Source organism: Python bivittatus, unplaced genomic scaffold (genome assembly GCF_059951505.1).
Source record: "Python bivittatus isolate LINGU-HERP-01145 unplaced genomic scaffold, Pbiv_v1 ctg000340_np1212, whole genome shotgun sequence".
Classification (NCBI taxonomy): Eukaryota; Metazoa; Chordata; class Lepidosauria; order Squamata; family Pythonidae; genus Python; species Python bivittatus.
In genome coordinates this window covers 10,987,431-11,001,080 of record NW_028277056.1, presented here as the reverse complement: position 1 = coordinate 11,001,080, position 13,650 = coordinate 10,987,431, and positions in this window count along the sequence as shown.

Sequence of the window (13,650 nt, the reverse complement as noted above, 5' to 3'; positions counted from 1 at the left end):
CTGAGCTTGAGCTTCATTATCAATCCTTCCAATGAGCAATCAGGGTTGATTTCCTTTAAGATTGACTGGTTTGACCTCCTAGCAGTCCAGGGGACTCTTAAGAGTCTTCTCCAGTACCACAGTTCAAAGGCATCAATTCTTCGGCGCTCAGCCTTCTTTATGGTCCAGCTCTCACAGCCATACATTACTACTGGAAAAACCATAGCTTTGACTATGCGGATCTTTGTCGGCAAGGTGACGTCTCTGCTTTTTAATATGCTATCTAGGTTTGCCATAGCTTTCCTCCCAAGGAGCAAGCGTCTTTTAATTTCATGGCTGCAGTCTCCGTCTGCGGTGATCTTGGAGCCCAAATAAATGAAGTCTGTTACTGCTTCCATTTCTACCCATTCTATTTGGCAGGAATTGATGGGTCCAGATGCCATGATCTTAGTTTTTTTAATGTTGAGTTTCAAGCCAGCTTTCGCACTCTCCTCCTTCACTCTCATCAAGAGGCCCTTTAGTTCTTCTTCACTTTCTGCCATTAGGGTGGTATCGTCTGCATATCTGAGGTTATTGATGATTCTCCCTGCAATCTTAATTCCAGCTTGTGATTCTTCCAACCTGGCATTTCTCATGATGTACTCTGCATATAGGTTAAATAAGCAGGGTGACAGTATACAGCCTTGTCGTACTCCTTTCCCTATTTTGAACCAATCGGTTGTTCCGTGACTGGTTCTAACTGTTGCTTCTTGGCCCGCATACAGATTTCTCAGGAGACAGGTAAGATGGTCTGGTACCCCCATCTCTTTAAGAATTTGCCACAGTTTGTTGTGATCCACACAATCGAAGGCTTTTGCATAGTCAATGAAGCAGAAGTAGATGTTTTTCTGGAACTCTCGTGCTTTCTCCATGATCCAGCGAATGTTGGCAATTTGATCTCTCGTTCCTCTGCCTCTTCGAAACCCAGATTGTACATCCGGTAGTTCTCGGTTCATGTACTGCTGAAGCCCAGCTTGTAGGATTTTGAGCATAACCTTGCTAGCATGTGAAATGAGTGCAATTGTGCGATAGTTTGAGCATTCTTTGGCATTGCCCTTCTTTGGAATTGGAATGTAAACTGACCTTTTCCAATCCCGTGGCCACTGTTGCGTTTTCCAAACTTGCTGGCATATTGAGTGCAGCACTTTAACACCATCATCTTTTAGTATTTTAAATAACTCAGCTGGAATACTGTCATCTCCACTAGCTTTGTTGTTAGCAATGCTTCCTAAGACCCATTTGACTTCACTCTCTAGGATGTCTGGCTCAAGGTCCGTGACCACACCAGCATGGACATCAGGGACATTAAGATCTTTCTTGTATAGTTCTTCTGTGTATTCTTGCCACCTCTTCGTAATCTCTTCTGCTTCTGTTAGGTCCCTGCCTTTTTTGTCCTTTATCATGCCCATCTTTGCACTAAACGTTCCTTTGATATCTCCAATTTTCTTGAAGAGATCTCTAGTCTTCCCCATTCTATTGTTTTCCTCGATTTCTTTGCATTGTTCATTTAAGAAGGCCTTCTTATCTCTCCTTGCTATTCTCTGGAAATCTGCATTCAGTTGCTTATATCTTTCCCTTTCACCCTTGCTTTTCACATTCCTTCTTTCCACAGCTATTTGTAAAGCCTCATCAGACAGCCATTTTGCTTTCTTGCATTTCTTTTTCCTTGGGATGGTTTTAGTTGCTGCCTCCTGTACAATGTTACAGACCTCCGTCCATAGTTCTTCAGGCACTCTGTCTACCAAATCTAATCCTCTAAATCTATTCATCACCTTCATTGTGTACTCACAAGGAATATGATGTAAGTCATACCTGAGTGGTCTAGTGGTTTTCCCTACATTCTTCAATTTAAGCCTAAATTTTGCAGTAAGCAGCTCATGATCTGAGCCACAGTCAGCTCCTGGTCTTGTTTTTGCTGTCTGTATAGAGCTTCTCCATCTTTGGCTGCAAAGTATGTAATCAATCTGGTTTCGGTATTGACCATCTGGTGATGTCCATGTGTAGAGTCGTCTCTTGTGTTGTTGGAAAAGAGTGTTTGCTATGACTAGCTTGTTCTCTTGACAGAACTCTATTAGCCTTTGCCCTGCTTCATTTTGTGCTCCAAGGCCAAACTTGCCTGTTATTCCGATTACTCCTTGACTTCCTACTTTAGCATTCCAATCCCCTATGATGAAAAGGACATCTTTTTTTGGTGCTAGTTCTAGAAGGTGTTGTAGGTCTTCATAGAACCAGTCAACTTCAGCTTCTTCGGCATCAGTGGTTGGGGCATAGACCTGGATGACTGTGATATTGAATGGTTTGCCTTGGATACGCACTGAGATCATTCTGTCGTTTTTGAGGTTGTACCCCATTACTGCCTTTCCCACTCTCTTATTGACTGAGTGCAACTCCATTTCTTCTAAGGGTTTCTTGCCCACAGTAGTAGATATAATGGTCACCCGAATTAAATTCACCCATTCCCGTCCATTTCAGTTCGCTGATTCCCAAGATGTCGACGTTCAATCTTGTCATCTCATGTTTGACCACATCCAGCTTGCCTTGGTTCATAGATCTTACATTCCAGGTACCTATACAATATTGTTCTTTACAGCATCGGACCTTCTTTTCGCTTCCAGATACATCCACAGCTGAACGTCCTTTCGGCTTTGGCCCAGCCGCTTCACTCTTTCTGGAGCTACTTGGAAATGTCCTCCGCTCTTCCCCAGTAGCATATTGGACACCTTCCGACCTGAGGGGCTCATTTTCCGGCGTCATATCTTTTAGCCTTTTAACATTGTCCATGGGGTTTTCTTGGCAAGGATACTGGAGTGGATTGCCATTTCCTTCTCCAGTGGACCACATTTTGTCAGAACTCTCTGTCATGACCTGTCCGTCTTGGGTGGCCCTGCACGGTATAGCTCATGGCTTCACTGAGTTACGCAAGCCCCTTCGCCACGACAAGGCAGTGATCCATGAAGGGGTCTACTCAGTATTATATAGCAAACCAGAGAATATACTGAATGAGGATACAAAGGCCTTTCTAAATAATATAAATCTACCACACTCAGATGATACACAAAAGCAACTTTTATTTGCTCCACTATCTGAAGTAGAGATTAAACAAATAATTTTAAAAATGGCAAGTGGTAAAACACTAGGACTGGATGGATTTCCTATAGAGTGGTATAAAATGTTTATAGATCTTTTGGTGCCAAAACTTTGTCAATTGTACAATGAGATAGTTGATGGGGAATGTTATCAAACGCGTTTAATCAGGCTTATGTTGCAATTATGCCACAACCAGGTAAAGATCATACTCCATGTGCTAATTACTGTCCAATCTCACTGATTAATGTTGATACAAAGATCTTAACAGCAGTGCTAGCAAATAGATTACAGCAAATGATACCGATTGTTATTAAGAATGATCAAGCAGGGTTTATAAAAACTTGGCAAACAGCAGACAACATTAGGTTAGTTGTAGATTTAATAGACTTGAATAAAAATAAAGACCAATTTGTAATTTTATCATTAGATGCTGAAAAAGCTTTTGACAAAATATATAGACAGCACGTGTTTGCTGTACTAAACAGGTTTGGATTTCCTTTGAAATTTATAAAATGGATTAAGTTATTATATGAGTCGCCCACATCTAAAGTAAAGGTTAATGGTATGTTTACTGCTACTTTCTCATTATTTAGAGGAACTAGACAAGGATGTCCACTTTCATCCTTGCTTTTTGATACTTATATGGGACCTTTGGCTTGTGCTATTAGACAATATCAGGAGACTTTCAGAGTAGTACATAATTCAGTTGAACATAAACTGGGTTTTATTTGCAGAAGACATTCTTTTATTTATTTCTAAACCTCACACTACTATTCTAGTGTTGATGCAAATGATAGGTGCCTTTAGCAAAATAGTAGGATATTCTATTAACTGGTACAAATCAGAGTTGATGCCAGTAGGTGAATATTTGGTTATCCATCCATTTAAGGTATATCAATTCTGTATTTGTACCAAATCCATTAAATATTTAGGTATGTGCATACCAAAAGATATAACTCAGTTATATCTTTTGGTATGCACATTCCTAAATATTTAATGGATTTAATATAAATATATAATATAAATAAAATATATAAAGAGTTTTCTTCAGATATGAATAGACAGGAGTCATTAAAGCTCCCCCTTTGGGGAAAGGTGAATGCTCTCAAAATGAACATTATTCCCAGATTAATTTATATTCTGAGAGGAATTCCTGTTCAAATATCTGGAAAATATTATGAGAAAATAAACTCTTTGTTTAGAACATTTTTATGGGGTTCTTCGATTCCAAGAATATCTTTACAGAAAATGCAATTATCAATTAATGAGGGAGATTTTGGTTTTCCGAATCTGGAGCTATATCATCAAGGTTTAAATATGTCAAGTATTAAATATTGGAAGCGTATTATAAATATGTCAAGTATTAAATACTGGAAGTGGTGTTAATTTTCCGATTTGGGCAACTTTGGAATATACATATATAGCACGTTTGGCTGGATGGACAGTATTAGGATCTAAATACAACAGAACTCTAGTATCTCTGGAAACGGTTATGTCAGTTAGAAAGCTATGGAATGGAATATCTAATAAAAAAAGGTTCGATCCTTTTTCCCATGCTAAATTGACTTGATGGGGAAACTGAACTTTAAAATTTGGAAAAAGATGGTGATATGGAAAAATTTGATGGAAACAGGGATATTGACTTTGGACCAACTGATAGATGATGAAGATGAATTTTTAACACATGCTGTGTTAAGAGATAAATATCTATCAGATGTAACCCAATGGCAATAGTTGCAGTTACAATATTGGTTAACAACATTGTTTGGACTAGCAGCATTTTCAGCTTCTGAGACACCTGAGATATTAGAACAACTGGTTAAATCCTTTAAAATTAAAAAAAACCTACTATTCATTTGTCTAGATATTTGTTATCAATAAATCTGTTTGATATGCAGATGCCAAGAGATGAGTGGAATAAAGAATTAGAGGTTCCTATATTGCCTAGACAATGGGAGAGTGTCTTAACTTCTATAGCAAGAGTGTTGATGGACTTTAAACTATGACTTACTGTATATAGCAAAAAATAAGATTTAGAATTTATTGGACTCCATTATGTTTGTACAAAAAAGGGCTGTCTAAGACAGCATTTTGTTGGAAATGTAATAAGGACAATGCTTCTTTAAAACACGTATTTTTTACAATGTCCTATATTTACTACGTTTTGGGAGAAAGTAGGGGACCATATAAATGTGACTGTGTGACAAAAGCTAAAATTTTCAGAGGATAATATTCTCTTGAATTACATACCTAGTACATGGAATTTGACAACTGGACAACATAAATGGATTTTCTGTGCCTTTATTATGGCTAAAAGACTCATTCTGAAACATTAGAAAGATAAATGTTTTGCCATCTATGAGCAGATTGTCTATAGATGTAGACTTATATAATGAAATATGAGACTCATTTATACATAGTAGGTTAAAAAAAGCATGATAGCTTTTTTTAACCTACTAGTGTATTAGTATTATAGTGTATTAGAAATAAATACATATATACTTGCATAATGTTTGCGTTAGATAACTATATATAGAATTGTAACTGTTTACTGTTGTAATGACATATTATACTTTATATATATATTTTTTTTTCTGGACACAAAAAAACTAGCAAGCAAAGCAGATGACAAGAAGATCTGGCAATGGCTAAGAGCAGGAAAGTCAAAGAAAGAGACAGAGGGGCTAATTCTGGCTGCACAAGACCAGGCCTTAAGAACAAATGCATACAATGCCAGAATTGAGAAGACAGCAACAGACAGCAAATGTCATCTCTGCAAAGAAGCTGAAGAAACAGTGGACCACCTAGTGAGCTGCTGCAAGAAGACTGTACAGGCCGACTACAAACAATGGCATGACAAAGTAGCAGCCGTGGTGCATTGGAGTATCTGCACGAAATACCACTTGCCTCCAAGCAAGAACTGGTGAGACCACAAAACAGACAAAGGAATAGAAAATGAAGAAGCTCAAGTGCTCTGGGACTCTAGAATTCAAACAGACAAGTACCTACCACACAACACCCCAGACCTAACAATTGTTGATAAGAAAGACAAAAAAGTCTGAATAGTGGACATTTTCAATACCTGGAGACAGCAGAAGAGAAGAGAAAGAATTGGAGAAAACCACAAAATAGTAAGACCTGCAAATAGAAGTAGAAAGACTGTGGCAAAAGAAAGCAAAGATAGTAGCAATAGTTATAGGCACCTTAGGTGCAATCCCAAAACATCTGGAGCACCACTTGAAGACCATCAGCATTGACAAAATCACCATCAGTCACTTGCAAAAGGCAGCTTGACTTGGAACAGCTTACATCCTGCGACGATACCTTCAACACCATCAAACAACAACATCTGCCTATCCCAGGTCCTTGGGAAGGACCCAATAGGTGGATAAAAATGCCAAACCAGTCTAAACAACTGGCTGACTGTGCGACCAACAAGAATGTATTAAACTTGTATGCTGGCCAAATCTCAACAACTCTGGGCGGCTCACAACAATTAAAGAAATTACAATAAAATCAATAAAACATAAAAGATAATATAAAAGATGGCAAGCACGATGGAGTGAGGGGTCTCCCTCTCTCCCTTGCCAAAGGCCTGGGTGGAGAGCCAGGTTTTCATGGCTCTTCTAAAGAACAGCAGAGTGGGGGCCATTCAGATCTAGGGTGGGAGGATCTTGTTGTGTGTGTGTGTGTGTGTGTGTGTGTGTGAATCTTAACTATGGGAAAAAATGTATATTTTTCTGGAGATGACTGAAGCAATGTCCTTGTTTTCAGATCACCGTTGTGCCCCCCCTCCATCTGAACAAGGAATGAGCCTACCCCATTTTTGCCCTCTTTCAGTTTCTGCGATGTTTTTTCCTCACACTTCTGGCCATTCACAAGAAAACAACAATAAAACATTAGAAGAAAAAGTTCCAGTTGCAAACTGGATGTGATAAAAATAGTGATGTGTATTAGCATCATTTCATGGGCGTCCAATGATGTGTGTTTGTGTGTGGGGGGAACAAAAGTCAAGATGGCAGCCATGAATATCAAAGCCATATGCCCTTTTTTGTGTGGTCTTTCCCACAATCTTGGTTGTTTTGATACCCCCAGCCCCTTTTGCCCCAGCTGAAGGTTCTGATCATTTGATGTATTTGCAAATTCAAACTCTTCTGTTTGCCCTTCTTATACTTTAAATAAGGTATGCATTGCTTATTCTGAATTCAGGCTAAGGAGAGCAGGAAAGATCTTTTCCTCTCCCTTTTTTTGGGTGGGTGGGTGGGCAAAAAGAATGCTGATATTAATTGGTTTATAAATTATTTGGTTCCTGTCAAACTTCTTTTCTTCCTTTCATTACTTCTGGATAGCACTCCTTTACACTTATTTCATAATTAACTTTTAATGCACAAGTTGAACATTTAATTTACACTATTAATAGCAGATTTATTACTCATTTAAATCATACAATTACGTCAATTAAACTTGTTGCATCTTCAAGCACTTGGTTCACTGATCTTTAATTAGGCTCCCAGGACCTGAATTGGATGTGAAAGGTGCTAAGTGCTCTGATTTTAGCGAAATCGTTTTTCCTCCCATCTGCTGCCTGTTATGGAAACATTTTCAGTATATGAAATGTATGGCATAAACTGATATCTTTGCAACATTATCAGATAATCTGGGGATTGCACCTAGAAGAGGATGAAAGAAAAAGAAAAGTCATTATTGGTGAGCGACTGAGAAGTTATTGTTAATTTAAAACAATCACTTAATAGAAAATAATAGGAAATGCTTTTATCATAAAATGAAAATGGAAAATTGCAGTGTGGTGTGATTTCTATGCAAATCTACTCAGAGACAAGCCCTTCCATATTAAATGTGCACAAGGGTTGAGATCTAGGGGACGTAAAGTAGAATAATGATTAATGGTACACCAAAGTCTGCCCTGCAAATTCTCATTTTTTAAATTTTTCTGAAAAAAAAAGAGGCTTCTGTTTCTCTAGTTTATCCTCAGGTTGCTTGAGAATTTCTTTTGAACTTCTCTGGACAATGTGCTTGAATTTGATTGTTGAAGGCAGTGGTGGAAGCAACTAATGGCAGTGTTTTCTGTTATGCATCTTTCTATCATCCTAAGGCCTCCCTGAAGCTGCCAGCATTTCCCAGTCTGAAATGACCTATGGGAAGTTTTCTCTTATCAGGTCTTCCTTTGGGATTTGATGAAAGCACGGGTAGATATCCAGAGTGATTGGCTATAATTGCATTAATTGATTTTTTAATCTTTTGATATTAATATTGTAAGCTATTTAGAGTCTCCAGAAATGCAACATTAAGGTTAACATAATAATAAGAAATAATATTAGATAGATAGATAGATAGATAGATAGATAGATAGATAGATAGATAGATAGATAGATAGATAGATAGATATGAGAGAGAGAGAGAGAAAGAGAGAGAGAGAGATTTTTCTCAGCAGTCCTTGGCCTGCTTCATCCCACTTTCAGCTCAATTTCCCCCCTTTTTTGCTGGATTTTCCCCCTACACCAAATTCAGTCAAGTTTTGTTCAGTTTTGCAGAGTGATCTTGCTGATAGAAAAACAGACACAGCATCCTGACCCTTTTACATAATTTTCCAACATTCCATTTGGTTGGAAAGAATAATCTAAGGATGATTAGAAGAAGAAGAAGGATTATCTGGACCCTTTTTAGTCAGGCTTCAGGCCCGGATATGGGGGAGAAACAGCACTGGTCACACTTTTGGATGATCTCTGGCAGGAGCAGGATGGGGGTAGTGCATCCATCCTTGCTCTTCTCAACCTCTCAGTGGCTTTTGATACTGTCAACCAAGGTATCCTTTTGGGTTGGCTCAGGGGGTTCAGGGTGGGTGGCAGTCTTGTGCTGGTTCACCTTCCTCCAGGGCTAGTCCCAATCAGTGTTGATAGGGAGCGAGAGGTCCAGCCTGTGGCCCCTCTTTGTGGGGGGCTACAGGGTTTGGTACTTTCCCTGCTCTTTTTTAACATCCACATGAAAGCACTGGGTGAGATCATCTGCCACCATGGGATGAGGTATCATCAATATGCAGATGATAGCCAGTTATACATCTCCGTCCCAGGTGATCTGAGTGATACTGTGACTACCCTTTTGCAGTGCCTGGAGGCTGTGAGGGTCTGGATGGGGAACAACAGGCTTCAGCTGAACCCTGGTAAGATGGAGTGGCTGTGGGTTGGGGGCTCCTCTATATCCAGAAGTTTACCATCTTTTGTTCTGGATGGGGTGGCACTACCCAGACAGACCCGGTATGTAATCCGGGGGTCCTCCTGGACTCACAACTCCTGCTTGAAGAGCAGGTGGCAGTCATGGCCAGGAGGGCCTTTGCTCATCTATGTGTTGTGCACCAGTTATGCCTTTTCTTGGATCAGGAGGCCCTCCAGTCAGTCACTCATGCCCTAGTCATCTCCCGTATAGACTATTGCAATGGCTGTACATGGGGCTACCCTTGAAGAGTATCCCGAAGCTACAGCTGAAGCTACAGCTGAAGACATTCCCATATGTTAATATCTTTTCGATCACCAGCACCTTGGAAAATATTATTATTTATGTATGTATTTGGTTTTATTGTATTTTATACTATTTTTATTGTATTTTGATTAATATTTATTGGCTGTTTTTTTCCTGTAAACAGCCCAGGGTCACTTCCTCATGAGATGGGCAGTGTCCAGATTTGAAACATAAATAAAATATAAATAAACATATGGAAGACTTTTTCTACATGCTTCTATTAATGACCATAAAGACTGAATATTCTCTCTTCTCTTATGTTGATTAAAAAGACCTTGTTTCATTAAGGTACTTTCAAAAATTAATGTTACTATCCCAGTAGGTGAATATTGCTGGAGGCGTTTATCACTCTCTCTTCCACTCTCCCCACACACTTTCTATTACAAATGACATGTACATACTTGTGTTGATAAAACATTTCTCTGACTATAGTTATAAGGGCATCAAGACTTTATATGCATTTCAGCCCCTGAAGTTTAGTCAAACATCATTCCAAACTTCTATTGGAGGCAAACCCTTATCAGTTCTATTCACTCACCAGCCCTAACCTACTTACTGAATTGAACAGTTTTCAGAATATTTAAATTATAAGCAACACAGAGAAAAGTAACCGCAGATAAGACTAACCAAACCTAGCATCTTGCGAAAATGCCACTGCTGAGTTTGTAATTAGCCCAGTTAAGCTTTTGTGCAATGTTTTTTGATGCACCCATGAATGTTGGTTAACAAAAATTGCAAAAGCAATTTAGGTAATTTTATTCACGTTATGAAGAATGGGGTTGACATTTTAACAATATCAACACATGCAATCAGTAAAATGCTACGCAAAATGAAATCATATATTGTATGCGTTGAAACTGCATTCCTGATGTTATTCTCAAATAAATGTGCACTTTAGAAATGTAATGGAAAAAGGAGTTGCAAAACTGAATACTGAAATTTGTGGCAAAGCCTATATGCAGATTCTACAAATTTACATATGCAGATGAAGAGGTAGGCAGACATTTGGAATTATTTTGTTTTCCCTTAAATTTTGTGCAACAAAGCAATGGAACTGCAATTAGCCATTGATAGAGATTACCTATGAACAGATTGTCATTCAGAAATCTCACCTTTTCTCATATAACATTAAGAGATCTAGGGCAGGGATACTAATTTTCCCAGAGATTTTCTCAGAGATTTCTCTATGGTATTCTCACACTAGAAATGAAAGCTTTTTTTCAGCAGAAAATTTCAGAATTTGTTGATTTTGATGCTCCCACAAAATTCTACCAAACTATTTCTGGTATTCTTTAGTCACACCCTGTATATTAGTCTCACAAAAGAACACATTGGTGCAGTTTAGGGGAATCCAGATGAGCATCACCAGTCAGCCACAGATGTATACCCAGACATGCATAGATATTATCAAGGTGCATAGCATTCTGCTTCTAATCACAAAAAGCAATTTTTGTGATTATTTGTTAGACCAAGTTCTTTGAGTGCCAACTGCTGAATGTTAAACTATAACTGAATACCAGAAAATTCATTTCCATCACATTGGATCCTCTGCCCTACACAAATGAGTTTGGGGAGAACTAATTTTGTGGCCTTCAGAGAATAAGACAGGACATGCTACACAAAGCCCATATTCTGCTAAGCTTTAGTTTTGTGAACTAGGCCATAGTATTTAGTTACCAAGAGATAACATGAAGATGACTATGCCAACTTTTTAACCTAGTAAGTCCAAGAGCCTCACTCTTCGCTCATAAGAATTTCTGCCAAACACTCTTCTCCTTTGAAAGAATGGGATACGGGCAAAGACATTCACAGGATCTACCAGATGATGAAAGCAGCATTACTGTACATCATTGTGATGCAAGCTCTGATCCTTCATACATGCATGGGACATCATTATGTATGTACAAAAGGGGTCACAGTTTGTCATGTTGGCAGAATGCTGCTTTTGTCATTTGTTCCCTTCAAACTCTCCCTCAAGGATGCCCCTGGATAGGGGATTTACGTATGTGGAAGATCTTAGCCAATACTATCAGACAACTTCAAACTTCAACATTACATGTATATAATTCTCCACTGAACCTCCTCTTCAGAGTAAATTATTTTCATCCCCTTGCCCAAAGCAGACCTTATTATCATTCAAATCTGGCTCATTTACAGAAAGGGTAAACTTAATGGCCTATTAGTACCAAGAATGCAAAACAGCAACCACCACCACCACCACCACATGGCAGCATAGTCCATAATAACATATTTAGGACTGTTAGGAAATATGAATGGCAGTAAGATATCAGGCTACACATACTTTACTGATTTGGCTAAAGGAGGAGACTACTGATAAACCATGTAAAATAACAAGGAAACATCTCAACATCTAACATTTCGTTTGGGTCAGGCCAAATGACAACTTTATTCAACATCTTGTTTCCACATTGTGGCCAAAACGACACCTTGTATAATTGGTGCATCTATTGTAATAATTCCTCAGCTGGTTGCAACACTCCAAGGAGACAAGCAGGAAGACTGGAAAGTTATCCCAAAGACTGAAATGAAGACCTTCTGTATGGAAAGCGTGACTATAGTGTATGGTTGTCCACATTTTAGAAGGCTGTTTCACCAATGTTGCTTTGATGCTTCAAAGCTGTGTTACAAAGCAACACGGCCCTGATTTCTAAATGCAACTGCTGCATTGCTTTGCTTCCTGACACCTGAATGCCTCTTTTGACATCTCCTAAAGCCAACAAGGTTTTTGTGGAAGTCTCTTCCAATGCTTCATTGAGGACCACCTGAGATTACTATACATGTATGTACAATGCATATACAGAAGTCTTTTACGATTACTAGAAATGCCAGAGGAGGCCCTCAAAACGATGTGATTCATCTTGACAAAGCAAGTCGTATCACCCCTCTGGTACATAGTGCCTTATCAAGATGAAATATGGATACTCTGTACTGGCCTACTATGGTATGATTCTCGTCACAGGCCTTGGGTGGATAAGAAAGCTTGACAAGAGCTGGCCTTGACAGCAGAGTGCTCTTCTACTCATGTTTTGAAGGATCTATTGTTGCTTTCCCCATCCTGCTTTCATGCTATTTAGCTTCTCTGATTTGCTGTTTTGTAAATTCTTGCTAATAAGATCTCCGCTGCTTCTGTCTAGAGAAACTTGAGAGTTTTTCTTCATCCTTTCCAAACATCTGTAGTCTCTGAGAGTTGTAGCCATGAAATTTTAGATGCACACTTCCTATTTCCTAAGTTGATTTTCTATGTGCAAAATACATTAAGGGGTTTTTGAGCATTGTGTCTTTGATACTGTAGGTTTGAAACAAAAGGATTTCCTCCACTGGAAGCGTTCCAAGTCTGTTCAGACAGTTATATGATGTTTTCCTTGGATACCTCTTGATTTAAATCTGCCCGCAAAACTGAAAAACGGTGAATGCCACCTCAAATGTTTCTAGATCTGTTTTCATCTTAGATTTTAAAATTCTGCTTGAAGTGGAAAATAACACAACAAACACTGGCCAAAGAAAATGTGCATAGGTTGTTTTTTGCATTTTTGTTTTCTGGCTATACCAGCATAACTTTTGAGTTGTTTTATGATGTGAAGGAGTGACTCCTTTGGATCATTACTGGACTCCTCTAAGGATGGGGAAGGAACAAGATATTCACAAATTCTGAAACAGATTGAATGGACTGACACTGTTCCAACTAGTTTCTGGATTACAATTTATTTGTTCTAATATATTCATTTGAAAAGGGATAATGGAATAAATGTTTGGGAGGCAGACCGAAATACAAATCATTAAAAAAAAGAATCCACCAAGACTGGTATAGTACTCACCGGCCAATCATGGTAAAAGAGATATGTTTACAATGTCTGTAACTGTGGTCTTAAAAATTGGAATTTAAAACAAATAGAGATATATAGAACAATGTACCTTAGTGGCAACTGCAAAAAGTCAGAATCCAGATAGCAATGGTGGCAGGATGATCAAATGTTGATGTTGCAGGCGCAA